The 16,600-nt window shown below is 40.7% G+C and overlaps 1 long non-coding RNA gene across 1 annotated transcript in view; it reads right to left on the minus strand.

Annotated features, from left to right (window-relative positions):
• Positions 1–1,237: 1,237 nt before the first annotated feature.
• LOC124186442 overlaps positions 1,238–16,600 on the minus strand; it is a 69,651-nt gene continuing 54,288 nt past the window's right edge. The window contains exon 4 of the long non-coding RNA XR_006871669.1: positions 1,238–1,303. This is a non-coding gene — a long non-coding RNA (uncharacterized LOC124186442). The remainder of the gene's footprint in view (positions 1,304–16,600) is intronic.

The following is a 16,600-nucleotide window of genomic DNA, read 5'->3' on the forward strand; positions in this document are numbered from 1 at the left end:
CACCGAAAACCGGCGAACGCGCGTATGTGCGCATGTAGCGTCGTGAAATAATGCGTGGAAATCAGGGGTAAGTCTGAGCGACAGGCGAGCTTATCACCCCCACACCCCAGGGCCCCGATCAAGCTGGGGTGGCTGCGCTAAACGCGAGCCCAGACGCTCCCATTGTGGAGGGCCGCTTTATGCGCCGGTTATTCGAGGGGCGAACTACCCACAGTTAGCGCTACATATTGCTCGGTTTGTACCGAATTTGTCCACGGATTTGAATAACAATTTTACACCCCCCGTTCCACGCCCGGCACCCTTGTGCAGCCGAAATACAGTTGCACTTGTGCTTTGCAGCAGAGCATGAGGTCGACGAAATGATAACACTGGTCAATCAAGAATTCTTAACAAGAAAAGTACTTACTAATTTTTAAATACGTATCCACCCTCATTCTAAAAACATATTTACTTTCATTCTATCAGAGCTAGTTTTCGGGTTACGGCTACTACCAGTAAAATTTTGTTATTTACTACGAATACCACTTAATTAGCTACGATAAATACAAAAACACTTCGAATCAAAATAGGTGCTTCAAAACGATAAACATTAAATTTACTGTAACACTATACGTAACCTCATTTTTGTTTATAAGAACTGTATTTTAGGAAAAACTAAAAAAGTAATATTACAATACAATTATTCGTATCTAAAATATTCTAGAATCTATTTTATTATACTAAATCTTGTTCTTAACGTAATTTATGCAAAGTCTTCATGTTACATACAAAAAGTGAAGTTTTGCGTAAGTTTGGTAAATTTTATCCAAGGACTAGAGTTGACTAATTATTCCACATTGCAAGGTTACAGGTGAATCGACAAATGATAACATTATAATAATTAAGCTTAATATCTATTTGATACAGTATATTTTCTCAATGCAGGAAAAGTTGTACAAGTTCATCACCTTATTATAAGCCGAAAAACCTTTTGTATAATTAACAAACATTCAAGGGATCACAATACCTTACGAGCTAATTTCAAATGTCAAAAGTGTATTCATAACCTAATTGATTTTCCTCTTAGCTTATTTCATTGCTAAAGTAATTCTATACAAATATCTTAATCCACATTGTACACATTTTCTCTCTCTCGAATTCATCAGTCATATAACAAATTTATTTCGTAGTCATACATGAACAATAAAAAATGACAATAACATATACATATAATGTAAAGATATTGAAATTTTTTTAAATCTCTTGGTATTGGAGTTCAATCGTCTTATGTAGCATGGTTCAGCATCTGATGAGTTTCGTCTACCTGAAATCAGACAGAGATCATATGAGTGTCATCAGCAGGAATCAAGATGGAAAAGCTGCTGTCAATAATCAGAATATTATCAAGATTTTTTTTTTGTGCAAAATTTCGTTCGACAAATTTGTAAGCAAATGTCATCGCAATAAAATATGAATAAACTGAACGCAACTGTGAAATTGTATAAATACATGAAGCTATGTCGAATGTATTTCGGAGTCTCGAAACATCCCTTAAACAGATATTGTCATTTTTTCGCATCGCGCGGATCTAGTCGTGTTTGTTTGCGTGTTGAAATATGAATGAATAGATGTATCTTCAGCTCGCGTCACAGGCCAGGCACAGTTCTGACAGCAAGGGTCCTCGAGTGGCCACGTGGGGACACTTCCGCTTCACACTTTTATACATATATATATATATATATATATTCGTATGAAAGGAACAGGAGGAGTGTGTCCTGCAGTACCGCTTAAGGGCACTGAAAGGTTATTTTGTGTCACACCAAGCTGTGGTTTTACATCAAACCGCGGCGCAGGAAAAGCTTGCAACGATTCACGGTACAGGTCCATTGTACGGGCAACAACCGCTATTGAGTGCCGCTTACGATAATTGTTCTACATTGTTATTCCTTTTTCATCTTCTCATTTTCCTTCGGGGTAAAAATCCGGCTATTGGTACAACCGAGAGAGTACGAATGTACCGGAAGGGATTGGGTCGGGGAGGACGACGTTCGCAAGTTTTATTAATTCCGGAAAGTTAGAAGTTACGAAACTAATAATTAGAACCATCAAGGAGCAGGGACAGGGGGTGGAAAACTTATTCGAAAAGAAACACAAGCTGCCAGAGATGTTGGCAGCCCCGATTCGTCTCCCAGATTCTTCATGGAAGTTTAATTTCAATTCCGCTACACATATATACGCCGTGTTATTTTCTTTCGGTTTTTCCGTGTATATCATTTCTCGTATTTATTGCTTAGTATCGCTGTTACCAAGTATAGAAAATTTAGATAACCATATGGAATAAAACTGTGCGGCGATTGCGGAATCAGTGGGGATAAAAATGAAGGACCAGATCTTGCGAGAAGACTACAAATACTATTTGATATCGTCTTTGTAAGAAACACGAGTTTTAACCTTTGCAGTTTGTTTCTGACGTTAAGACGAATTGAAAGAGTCCTCGCAAGTCGTTTTCTAATGAGCTGTTCGCTGGAAATTGCATTTTGAAGTATTTATGAGTAAAAAAAAAAAATAATAATAAAATGTTCTCTTGTTTTGTGGTGCACCCTAGTCTACATATAGCTACCCTACCTATGAAGGCGAACTAGTGAGTAGGTATAATGTCGCGATCGGCGCGCGCGCGAGTGATTCTCGGGGTGGCAAGGTAGGTATGCGCGAAACACACAATTTAAGCCTTGTTTGCGTGGTGGCACCGTTCTAGCTCTCTGACGTTGGGATAATATATCTATGATTGTCGAGGATCACGGTACTGAATGTGCCGACACAATATTTGAACCTCTCCTCCCTTTCCTCACTTGCGATGTTCCCTCTTTGCTCCCCTGCCGCCGGCACCACCCCCGTTGCACCCCCGTCGCTCACCCCGCGCTCCTCTGTCGGTAGACAAATATACTCTGAGCCAACATTCACAATAGCGTCTCACTCCGCCTCGGCACCAGTCATCCCTGCTGTACATTTCCTCTATCGCACTCTCTCTTTCTTTCTCTCTTTTCGTCTTCTCCTTTTTGAGAAAAAAAGAAGTTATTCTTTTTCCACTTCCTCCTCTTTCCTCTTTTGCCATCCCTCCTCATGTACACACCGATGCCTAGTCTATTATCTGCAGAGCGCAGCTCACAGGTAACGCTATTATGAGAGAGACCCCCTTTGCTCACATAAAACAACGTGTAGTGTTAGTCACCGGTTTTTTGGATCAAGTGGCTTGGACTTTACTTGTCGCATTTGGAAACGCTTTTCATGTCCGGAATTAGATACGTTTACTGACTTGGATCACGATTACGAGCTTTCAAGTGCGTTCTCATACAATTCCTCTACCACGAATTTAAGGAAGTGTGTCAAAGAAAAGGTTCAAGAACCGAACTAGTTTCTTGAAACTTCTTTCAGGCTCTGCAGTATCATTCCAGAGTCAATGACGCCAATGGATCCAATGGTCGGAAGAGAAAGAAGAAAATGATCAATCATCCAAGATCCTCCGGTAACATCGACGCAATAACGCGTGCAGCCAGCGGTAAGAGGAGTCTGGTTACCTGGGAACAGGGGGGATCGTGGCGATGGTGTCAGAGTCGAGTTGGAACGGGATTCGGTGGAGGGCTCGTTCCAGTTCTTGGGTATAAGGTCGACGGGCAGGCAGGGTTCGACAGCTGCGGGAGGCGGGGCCTGGATGAGGACCAATCGGGACGGACTGCTAGGGTCCATCCACATCCAGGTCCCGGTTGCGATACCTACTTGTGGATTACGGTCAATGGATCTACTCCTTCTGTCCATAGTGTGATATCATCGCATCCGTACAATATGTTTGCATCTTTGCCACACATGCAGAAGTCCGTCAAGGACTGACTGGTGGAAGGACGATCATCGGTGAAATGTCGGTGTACTCCATTTCGAAATGATCGTTGGCAATCGATGGTGAGTTGGTACGTGGGAATTTTTACTGATGAGATCTTTTGCTGATAATTATGGAAGTCATGATTCTGGGTAAGAGAATAGAACCAGTTAAGAAATTATCACCTAGTATTCAGTCTCAGCTTTCCGCAGGAACTGACATCACGATGATCTGCGCATCATGCGGTAAAACATTCGTTTGCCGGTAACTATTAATAGGCTCTGACTCGTACGCGACACGAATTTATTATGGTTGACTGAAGAATGATTGTGGAAACTTTTGCATGATATAGACATAACTAAGAGTCAAATTTTTCGAAAGCTGATTGCACAGATTTAAGATACCTCGTTTTGCCTAACAATATACTCACCCATTAATGCGTCCCACTTATCTATACCCAATTTATTCATCTCTTACGTACACATATAATGATTACGATGAATTCAATCTCGACTCTATTTTAGATAGAAGAAAATTCTACGACTGAACTTGCGACTGAAAAACTATCCAACCTTCCATTCTCAATGGAACTGGTCGATATTTTACTCCAGAGCTCTTCATTAGACATGAAAAAAGCATGACCTTCACGGTATTTCACCTTCCCTCATTTCCTTCATTCAGAACCGAGTTGTTCCCAAATGTTGAAAGAAAAATCCCTCATGATGGTTATGGAAAAAGAGTTGCGAAAGTTTGTAGTCCGATTACTTCTAAGCTCAGCCTCGTTTCTTAAATTCGTGCTCTGATTATTCGATCGTTTCTATTTCCTCGCTCTTCTTCTTTTCGTTCAGTTTTCTTTTTTTTACTCGCCGTTTTCGTTCAACAGCGTGGATTCGCCTGGATTCCGTTCCCTCAGGAGTACGTCGGGACAATATCGAGTGGGTATTTCTGCTCGGCGAAGCGTTCGTTCGCTCGCTCGCTTCTCCGCGGTTCTGCTCCCTCGATTTTCACTCTCAGTTATACCCCCAGAGAGAATCCCACGGGATACTCTCCGGGCTGTGCCGTCATCTTGTCCCGGTTTGATCCTCAGCCCGTTTCCCCTTTCCATCTTTCCACCCCCGTTCACATCACTCATCAATTCCTCCCTCGTCATCGCCGTTTACCAGAGAGAACAAAAACCAAAGTACCAACCCACCTCCAACCGTTACCTTCTCCTATCCAACTGATCCGAAATGATTCTCATGAAAAATTTCTGCAGTTCATGAGCGCAGTCGTACCATAGCTGTTTTTTTGTTACATACATCTTTGTACAAGGTATACAGAAAAAAAAAAAAAAAAAAAAATAAAATAGAAATCTGCATCCCAAACGATTTCGGTACCTACTTACTCTGAGATTTCTTTTTGACATTCCGATAATTAGGTTAAGAAAATATTTAGCAATTCGATGATTACAAAATTAATGAAGAATAATAAATCGACAAATTTAGCTAGATAGTCAGACTGGATGACGAATTCATGTAAGTTGGCCAACACGGAGTGTTAAAGTGGCAAAGTTCGGATCTTTTAGTGTTCCTAGTCGCGCAGCCCTGATCCTTTTACCTTTAAGGTAGGCAGGCAGATAGCCGAGTGCGGAACCAGCCGGAGGAACAGGCAGACAGCTGAGTGTACACAAAATCCATCGTTTTCTCCTTCTCTTTCCGTTTTTCTCCTCTCCTCTCTCGCCCCTGCTGCAGTCTGCCGCTGTACGTATATCCCTTTGCGCCATCTCCACCTTTCCGCGCTACAGACCTCGTCCCCATCCATTGCACCTCCGGACCTATGCAAACACCGCGTTATATTCATTGCCCTCCCTTTCGCTCGTTGTATCCCTGATTCACCTCCCCCAAAACAACCCCCCTTGCCCCCCCCCCCTTAACTCGTGTTTTGCCTAACCGCGGAAAATCAGCCGGACGTCGAAATTAACGCTGCTAATAATAAAAAAAATCACCGCAATGATCCCGTCGTGATTTCTGACGTCGATCACCGTGTCACGATAGTGTCTTGAAAAGTTTTCTTCAACTGTACACGGAGAGAAGATACAGAGCAGATTTTACTCAACAATGCGGGAAAACAAAGATACGTCAAAGTTTTTAGTAAAATACACCCAATGTCAAATATATTTTCTATTATAAATGTACAGTGAAACTTCTCTTAACGAACACCTTCCAACAACGGATTCCTCTTCACAACGGACAGTCTAAAAATCTCTAGAAGCATAGTTTACACGTTAATATTGTTTTGCATAAGCAGACACTCCGCAATAACGGACAATATTTTTGGTCCCGGAAATATCCGCTATTGGAAAGTTTCACTGTAGTAAAAATTTTACTCTTCACGCAGTGATTTTTACTGTTTCTAGAGTAGATTCTGCATTTTACGAAGTACATATTTTATCAAAAAAACCTAATGTATTCCTCTTATTCTGCAGCTTTGAGCAGAAGCTACTCTTTTATTCTCTCCCTGTGTTTAGGTACATTATATAGGATGCATCAAACATAACCAGCCGATAGATGTACCTAAATTATTGGCAGAACGCTTACGGTGGCTTGATCATTTATCCGAAGCAGTAAAAAATTATGATTAATCAGTTACGGGTACGAATCTTTCACAGCTTGAAATTGCACAACACTTTTTCAACATGTTGAGTTCTGTGTGTACACTGAGAGAAAGCTTTAGTTCCGGTTACCGTTCAGTCCTTTTAACTAAAAGTCCTTAAACCTCAGAAACTGATTTTGCGTTGCAATAACCAAAAAAGGATCGACAATAGCGCAAAATGGTTAGGCGTACCTCGTTTTTCGTAATGCTAGCAATATTCAAACAGTATTTTTAACGATACATGTTTAACTGAATTTTTCTAGTTACTGTAACAATTGAAATTTTTCCGAGTGTACCTCGAATGGATTTCAATGATCGTGAATTATCCCAACGGTTGCCAAGGCCCTGGTCTATGCTTTGGAGGAGATCGGCGGTATCCAGTGAAGAATCTGGGATTTGGACATCGCTTCGTTTCGCGCCCATGCGATCCTGTATTCCCTCTCGATTTCCCTTCTCTCCTTCCTCCCTCCCTCACCACCCCACCCCCGCTGCTTTACAACCTTGAAGCCGAGCTCGAAAGTCTGATAATACTTTACCGGTCGCCCCCGCAACGCCCGGAGCGCAGGGGATGATAAAGCTTTGTCGGATGGTTCGAAAATGGGGGAAGAGAGAGAGAGAGAGACAGAGGAGAGGGAAGTGGAACCGAGGGCCGGGGGCCCATGGCTTGTAAGTGAATTTTATTGCGCGATTATATTGAATCCCTTGGAGCCACCATCCGCCATCCGCCATCCGGCGTTCCCGCTCCCTCCCCAACCCTCCCCGCTCTCAAACACCGAACTCTTCCCTCAGGACCCGCCGCGTGCTTCGGAACGACGACACGCACGGTGCTCAAATTCGCGAATTTGTTCGTCCTCGCATGAGAAACCGGGCTTAGAGGAAAATTTAATAAAACGATCGCCGTGTGAGCTAATTGACATCCACTGGGTAAAACGGTACGTTTTGTACCCATTTTTTATTTCGCGCAATATTCTTTTTCGTCTCGTTTCAATTTCTCTTCCGTCTTTCTATATTTTTCATAGCTATTTTTTTTTTTCTTTTTCGATTTTTTTCTTTTGTTTTTTCACTTCATCCTCGTTGAATAATGCCGGATATCACATTAATCGACGCGTGCGTAATAAGGTTCGAGTAATTAGTATTCGCGACGCGATGGATTCTCGACACCTTAAATCAATACCCAGCTTTCTTCGGCTAGAAGGCAAATATATTACCCAGGTTGCCAAGGTATTGGGCATTTCATGTCTACGTGATGATGATCGTGAGTTGATTGCGAGAGAGAGAGAGAGAAAGAGAGAGAGGGAGAGAGAGACGTCTACAGACATATTATTGGTACCTATATTCTGAGATATGTGAAAAATTTATTTCCTCATATCGATCCGCGCGCAGCCTACTCACTTTGTATGGGATCTCAATCTGTGCATCATATTAATGGTGATGACGACGATCGTCTTCGTTTTTTTTTTTGGCTCAAGGTAATATATTTATAAGATCTCGTCGAACAAGAATTGCTTCATCATAGTTCATGGTTATGATGACAGAAAATACCTGCTTGCAACATCTGCGTTTATTAAAATGTTAGATTGGAAGAATTGTCAAGATCGAAAACAGGTATTATACTTTTAGAAGTTTTGACGTGAAATCTCGATTTGAATTTTAAAACACAATCCGATAACTAATCTTTACAAATTACGAAAATTTGAAGTATAAATAATTATTTCATTTGATGTAAGTTATCAGATTCGATGGAGAAAAAGGTTTTAAACGGTTGGAAAATGTCAGCCTTGATCAATATGTAGCATGGAGAAAAAATATAAATAATGTAGAACAGAGAAATTTTTTGTTTGGAGTAAGACTCGTTTCGGTTGAATTATTTGAAGTTGATTCGGGGTTCGATCCGAAAAAAATTCTTCACCACCTCAATACAGACCGTACATATGCGGATATTCTCGTTAGCTTGAAATTGTAGAAAATAAGAAGCACGAGGTGTAGAATTTTCTGTCGTCGACGATAAGATCAGCAGCAAAGCGCCTCCGTTAGACTTCGAAGACACGGGGTGAGCACCACTTGAAAAACCCCCGGCTATGATTCTGACGTAGGTACAGGGATTGTCGACGGGTAGGTTTGCGGGTACCAGTCTGAAGCTACGGGGGTTGTTTGCACCCAGGATCACAACCCCCGAGCCCTGCAGCCTAGCTGACAATGAGTGGTCGGCGTGTACGCATCGTCGCCAATCGCTCATGCACTAGGTGGAATAGTTCGTTCAAAGAATTCAATGAAAACTGGAATTAGGAGAAGAAGAATGACGAAGAATTACAAAAAATCCACTCCGTTTTCTTGGCAGAAGAAAACTGCGATCTAGGAAGTTGACATTTTTTCAATAGTTGTACGAAAACGAAGAATACGTAACAATGAGTTTACAATTATAAAGCTAGTGTGAAAAAAAATTCAAGGTTCCTTTTTGTTTGAATTAAGAATTTAATTTTGGAGGTAAAATTCTGATTGGATTTGCTGTAAGAATTAAGTAACGCGCACTGTTTTCTCTTAAAATTTCTAACTACAAATTTCTATCTACAATAATCAACTGCAATTTCGGAGAGAAGGAGCTATTTTCAATTAAATAACAAATAAATATTTACGATTACTTTTCGAGAAATTTTGTGAAGAGATTGAGAAAAAAAAAAAAATGAGAAAATATAAATACGAGAGCCTTCTTAAATGCCAACGGAAATTAAAAAGAATAAAAATTATAATTGCGTTTTGCAATTCGCTATTTGTAAAAATCCTTTTTAATTCACATCCTTTAAGCCTATCAGAATCTGTAATTTAGAAATAAGTCACGCGTGTCTTTTTTAAGCGGTCCATTAAGAGCGTGGAGTCGAGTGTGGTAAAAAAAAAAGAAAATCCGGAATACGGTATAGTAAATGTGTTACGCACATGGGCATAAATTACAGATGCCTATATATTCATACGCACCTACATGATACATCCTTTTTTCGTTTTCTATGTCCTTCTTCATCTCCGGCTCGTTTTTTTGATCTCTCTGTCTCTCTCTGACTTTTTTTTCCCCCAGTGATATAAAAGGCCACGTGCATAGCCGCGAGTTATGCGGGTATTAGATGAAGGTTTAGTAGGGTCGTTGGTCGTCCCCAGCCCGAGGCATCAGTCAGCTAGCAGGGTCCTCGATTGGCTCTCTAACTTTTCGTTCGGTTTATCAATTCTGGACGACCTCTTCGACCCCTCAAATTTCCCGCAATCAATGCCGCGATCGGCTAAGAACGAGGCAAATCGACAAATTTTTTCAATTGATCGCACTTCGTTTTTTTTTCCTGCATAATTACCTAGACTTTGCATTTTTTTTTTTTTTTTTTGTCTTGTGTCCTAACCGAAGTCGAAATTAACTCTAAATCATTTGATAGAAACGAGAAAAATGGAGAGACTATCTAAGTTCTATCGGACGGGAATTCACCAGTGAAATTTTCCTCGAGATAAAAATTCTCTTTCGAAATTATTTGCAAGGGATGATGATGCCTGCATGCTAGGAAGTTTAGTCCCGGGATCGCCGCCATCTTGTCAATCCCCCTTCCCTCCCCTCGTCTCTTTGCCGGTCGTCCCTTCCTCTATCCGTCCACCTATCTCCTTCTCCTCTTCTTTTCTCTCTCCCTCTTCACTCGCTCGCTCGTTCCTGTCTCTCCCTAGGGACGGGGAACTTCGGTTTCCGAATTATCCTACAGTGGTTGATTTTCATGGCGACCGACCCGTGGAACTCGTTGCTCCACGCTGGCTATCAAATCAGCTCGTTTCTATTGCCACTGTGTGTATTTCTGTGTGGCTGAATTGTTGTAAAGTGAAATTTCGTAGTCAGATTAATGAAAGAGTGACCGTTAGTACGTCAAACAAACACGACTATGAGATAGGACAAAGTGTGGAATAATCTCAGAACAAAATATAATTTCTTTGCGACTCTGGGTTTGTGATCTGTACAATTTCTACTAACGATCTTTACTCTGTTATTTTATCCAACCCTGAAACATACTTATAACACCGGGCCGTAATCTTTGCAGTCACAAGAGTGCGATCTACAAACAGTAAAATTCATTATTTTCTACCTCATAGAATTATAGCGACGATCAAAACGAATCCAACGATACCCAACACAATGTATTTACAACGAGTGGAAGTCGAGATATTAGTAATATTCCGCATCGGAGCGCCAAGAGTGCAGTCTGCAATGCGCAGCGCGCTGCAGTCGTGAATTGCAGGTTAAATGCGCGCTCGTGGTTGAACGCGTGATGTCTCTCAGTCGATTAATCGGAATGGTACTTTGTTGGGTATCGTTGAAACCGTCGCAATGCCGGCTACAATCTGAGCTGTACCACGTTTCCAGAAAAGCAATTATAAAATTGAAAAACTGGACAAATGACTTGATTTTCAAAAGTCTCGGGAGGTCGGCAATAATACTTGAGTATTTGCGTAAGTGGCCACCCGTAAACTATTCCACTATCTCTCCGCGTCTATCGAACGCTTTGATCCCCTCTGCTCGATGAGACTTCTGAGGTCGTAATACCGGGCGCCTAATCCCCTCGTGATGTTTTGTATGATTTTTAATAAACGCCGATCAGACAGCCAGATGTATGTGAGGGCTGCCCGAGGCACTTGACTGGCAGGCTCGATGCGAAGAGCCTCTTGGGTTAGTTCGCTCGTTCGCCGCGGTCTTGCGGGGGCCAGTCGAGCCCGGACCACTTGATACACAAAACTGACTGACGGAAGGACCGCCGAAGACCCACTCCTCCTCTTTCGCGTTCGATTCTATATATATGCCCGAAACAAAGCTGCCCCCGATCCACCATTGTCTTCATCCCGACTTAATCCTCGATCCACTTGTTCCCCCTTCATCTTCTGGAGGACCTGCCAAAGATATTTCGGACAAATGGAGGAAGCGCCGACCGAGCGTCAGGCTTCAACCCCTTTGTCCGCAGATTTATTAATCCCGAAAGAGCCGCGATTAGAATTTGAAAAATGTTCTTGTTTTTCCCCAAGGAATTTCCATCTTCGTACTAATGTAATTGGACAAATTTTTTTCTCCACCTCGATCTTTCGCGCACTTTGAAAAGAGTTTTCTCCTGCGCTCTCGTTCTCTGAAATTCAAAGCGGACGGAGGATGGAAAGTATGCCGAAAATTCTAATTTTCGTTCAAACCGAACCTGAATCGAATCCGAAACACGAGGTGGAAATTCAGGTCTGCCTCGGAGCAGATCGAGTCCTCGTCGTCGTTTCTGCGAAGTCGGAGCGTCGCGACGCGTTTCGCAGCTTCTAAACCCCTCCAGCGTGGCGCTTGGCGTGCGCGTCCCTCTCAGCAAACAAACCGGGAAGCAGGCAGAATCGAGAATCCCGGGAATATTCCGAACGGAAAGCACCGTGCCATCCACCCCCAGAGCCTGGGACCCGGTCTAACGTCACGGAGGAGATAATTGTCCCCTGCCAATTAAAACTCAACCCCTCAATCCCTCACCCCCTGAGGCATACAAATTTTTAGGGTTGATTATCATAGAAACGGAAAGTAAACTAGGATAACGAATTGAGATAATAATTTCGATTTTACAAATTTAACTCCGTTTTGCATCATCGGAAAGCATAGACGATGAATAAAGTAAAATGAACAGCCCCAAATTTGGAACAAAAACTTGTAATGATTATTTACTGTTCTCTTCTTACGGGACCATGAAATTTCTTTAAAAACTATCTCCTCAGAAAATTTTACTATAACATTTTGGTATTACAAATTACTTGACAAAAGAAAATATGTAAGAACAGAAAAGAGTTGAAGTTTTATTCATTTAGTTACTGAATTCACTTTACAATATTTTCTCGACTCTCGTTTCTCTTCAGTTTTGTCAGTTTTTTTCAAATTCTTTTACCCTAAGATTTTTCGATACCATCGACATGGTTAAAATCAAATCGAAGCGATTGAACGGGGTCAAAAAAGCGCGGACTGTCAAGTCGATGATGATCTATAATTATTTAAAGTCTAAAGATCGAGAACTGGCCGGCTGTCAACAGGGACTGTCAATGCGGGAAATTTCGAAAGGTGTCAGACACGCGTATAACCTGAACGGTCGCATCATAAGCAAGAAACAAATCGCAGCTGCCATTCGCCACGGAATAAATTACGGAATAGTGGAAAGAGTTGGAAGGAAAAAATACAGGTCATTTAATTATTAAAATCGGTTCCGAATCATAAACTATATGCAGATTAGGGTGGATCATTTTTTAACCTATTTTATTTTTAAGGTGCCACTCAAAAAATTTATTACGAATACTGGAAAAAAAAGTTGTCGTAAAATCTGGTGGAGGTAGGAAAATATTTAGAGATCGCTGCCAATTATTGTAATCTTTATTATTTATTCTTATGCGTACACCTTACGGACTTTTACATACATTATTTTTTTTTGTTTCGTGGTCTAATTAATCGTTCATTAATCAACAGCAAATTGCGCCTAACAATTCTGCAGTTGGCTGTTCTCGTCTTTTATCCGAAAGATTAATCGTCTCGGAGAAATTTGGATAACAGCTTTTGTTACCAAAATAGGAGTGTCGCATTACCTTGACGTCCCTGTTTCGTTTTCAGTACTGATTTTTATGAACAATGATTATTTGGACCACGATATGAAAAAAATAGACATAAAAGTGAATAAAAAATATTGCAATAATTGGCAGCGACTAATTCCTACTTCCTCCAGGTTTTAGGACAATTTTTTGTCAGTATTTGTCACGAATTTTTCGCGCCAAAAGTTGTAATATTTCTTCAATTCCGTTGTTGTTTCATTCTGTATACTTGAACAAAAATTCGTTTAAAATGTTTTTTTTTTCTTCAGATTCGATGGTAATTCCAGCGCGGTTTCGGATTGGAGAAAAACTTGCGACAGGGCAAGAAAAAAACCAACCAAAGCCCGGCCCCCAAAAAAACAACCAGTACCAAGACCCAGGGTGCCAAGACCGCCCTCGTTTAAACCGAGACATAAAAATTTGAGGGAAGAACCGATGCCGAGGGTCCGAAAACACGGACCGAGTGATTTTCCCCACGATAAAAACGATTCCGGATTTCCCCTACTTTAGGAATAATCTTTCATTCATTTTGTCATAACATATCGTTTTGATTGTCGCTTTACACGCTTTAACATATTTTATAACAAATCACATGTATAATTTTTATTCTAACAATTCTTTAGTGAATTATTCTTCTGTTAATTTTGTTATCTTGAGATATTGTTTTTTTTTTTCTGACGTACTGCATGTAAAAATATTTGAAAATCAAACTGTAAGATTTTTGTAGAAATAGATCCGACTCTCCCTTTTCCTTCTTTCGCTCCTTCCGTTCTATCCGGGAAAGATAAAAAAGAAAACGATTGGGTCAATCCATTGGCGACGTAGTTACAAGCATGTAAGTTCTCTCTTCTCTATCTCTATATACGTGAAAAGATACTTTATGAGAGAAAGAAAAAAGCTTTCCTGCTTCGGTTTTTTTCGTGGGAGTCGAAGAAAACGCAGGGCTGAGAGTTGAATCGGCGATGACCGTGAGCTGACCGGACAGAGCGTGAAAATGGGTAAAATTTTCGAATCGTAACGAATTTCCAGAGAATCTTGGATAATCCTGGACATCCGGCACCTGCATTACATCGCGAACAATTCACGCAGGTTGTTGTATCCTCTCGCAACTTTCCCACAGTATTCTTAATCGTCTGTTGCGAATTAAACCCCGGCAGGTAATACGACGGGTTTTACCTGTCTGGCGGTTCTTCGATGAGATGAAAAGGAGAACCGGGGTTAAAAAGAGGGAGAGGAAGAGTTCAACTCGCGTAATGGAAGAAGCAAGTAATGAAAAACCGATGAATTAATGAATCACTTGAAGAGTGATAATTGAAAGTGGAAAAAGATGGAACAATTTACAATTGATTTGATTTGATTTGGTTTAATTTCTTACGCCATGGGGCAAATTTTTGGCAATACAAAAATACAAGGATTAAAATACAAGAAATTGGGTTCAAGGTAAAGATAAAATAAATAAATATGTATAGATACCTAGATTAAGAGACGAAATTAGCTTGGAGAAATACAGCAATTCAGGTTTGCGATAAGTACTGGCTAATTGTTGGTTAAGAGAGTTAACAGAGTGGTATGAGATTGTTGATTGATAAGGATGACAACACAAAATAGAGATCAAGAAAATAATGAAAAGAAATAAAACAATCGCGTGGAGTCTGAAATATGAAAGAGAGAAGGAAAATTATTACTGAAAAATTTCTTATTAAAAAATGAAAGACGTGTTCGAAGAAAATATAAGCAAAGCAGGTATAGAAAGGATGAATTTATTTCTCCAAGGTAGGATATATTTTTCCACCAATATCGAAAAAAATTTGTCTTTTAATGCACACGCTGAATTTGCGCTTCGACTGATTTACTTCATGGTTCATGATTTGCGCGAAAACCGAAAAAGGAAAAAGGAGTTGAAATCGCGCCCAAGTGAAAACCCTTATCCTTCTAACGAGTATCGATTACCGATTGTCAGAGATACGGGTACGGACTCTTCACTCTTTGGATACAAAACACACCTCTGCCTACCCATAACGCGTTGAGAAGCAGAAGGTTCGGAGACGGACGTTGCAGGTTTATGAATATTTGAGGAGAAAATTGGGTCGTAAAGCGAGGCTTGTTAGCGCAACAATGCAGATGGCTGTTTGATCGGTGCCCATGTCTATGAATACGAAAGGGCCCGTATCCACTCGCCTTATACCTCCGCACGGGGCATTCCTTTCCAATTCATTCACTCTCCGAATCCAGCAGTTTTAATTTGGCCAGATATTTATTTCTGCAATGCGGTGTCTGCCGGTACAAATATACGTGAAATTTCTGAGATTTTTATCTTTATGTAATAACGGCTTATTCAATTTTTTTTTTTTTTATAGATAGTATTCGACAATTTTGGAGATAAAAGTTGACAACTAGAGACCTGGTCAGAAAAAAATATCGAGTTTTTGAAATAGATTGTAGGTATTCAAAAAAAAATCTTCAATCCTTAAATTTGAACTGGCAAATAAACATTATCAATTTAATAGCAATTAATTGGTTATACCATTTTTGTCTACCGATGATGTGATTGGATTAAATTTTTTGAAAATCATATATATATATATATATATATATATATATATATATATATATATATATATATATATATATATATAAAGTCAAGAAAAAACTGACTAATGTTTCAATAAACTAATAATACACAAAAAAAAAAAAAAAATAATAAATCAGCGAAATTAGCAAAAGTTGGGATCAGGGTGGGTCGATTTGGCATGGAATGCCCGATACACGTGCCCACTGCTGACTTCTATAATACAAAAGCTCTTGCTGCGTGTTCCGGGCGTAATGCCGTGTTGAGGATACCTGGTGGGTGGTACACTATGTCGTAATTTCGAGCAAATTGTACGTTGCGCTGCGCGTCGTGAGCTGCACAATGCATTCCCACCCTCGGAATCGACGTTTCAACGTTTCAGGGTCTAGCCATTTCATCGCCGGAACCCTATTAGATGGATTAAGCCAAAATCACCACCTTTCTTCTGCCCTGACCAGCGTGGCGTCAAATCCGGAGCTCTTTCCTGGACGCGACGACGTGCCAATTATTGTTGTATACCTCTGCCTTGCCCATATGTTTCAATTCTGTTATCCAGGCACCCCATCCAACCCTCGACAAACTATCCTCATAATTATTTCCACTCAAATCTGTTCACGCGATCCGCGGCGCTAATTTGCAGGAACGTTTGGACTGACTCGAACTCGAGTGCAGTCGACCACTTGGGAAATGGTTGTTGAGCCATTGAAAAAATTCTGTTTGTAACGCTCTTCACGATTGAGTTGAGGAAATAGAGAAACGATCCGTCCAATTTACCAAACACGTGAGTCAAGGTCTAGTATCTTCATATCAATTTCGCGATGTTAAAGTGCTCAAGATTTGATTGATTGGTGATCTTAAGTCCGTGGAAGCGTAAATATTATTTTCCAAAACCTGTACGACTCGTTTGACGTGCAGTTCTTATCTTTTCCGTCTTCTTAATGAAATGCACA

Source organism: Neodiprion fabricii, chromosome 7 (assembly GCF_021155785.1).
Source record: "Neodiprion fabricii isolate iyNeoFabr1 chromosome 7, iyNeoFabr1.1, whole genome shotgun sequence".
NCBI classification, from domain to species: Eukaryota; Metazoa; Arthropoda; class Insecta; order Hymenoptera; family Diprionidae; genus Neodiprion; species Neodiprion fabricii.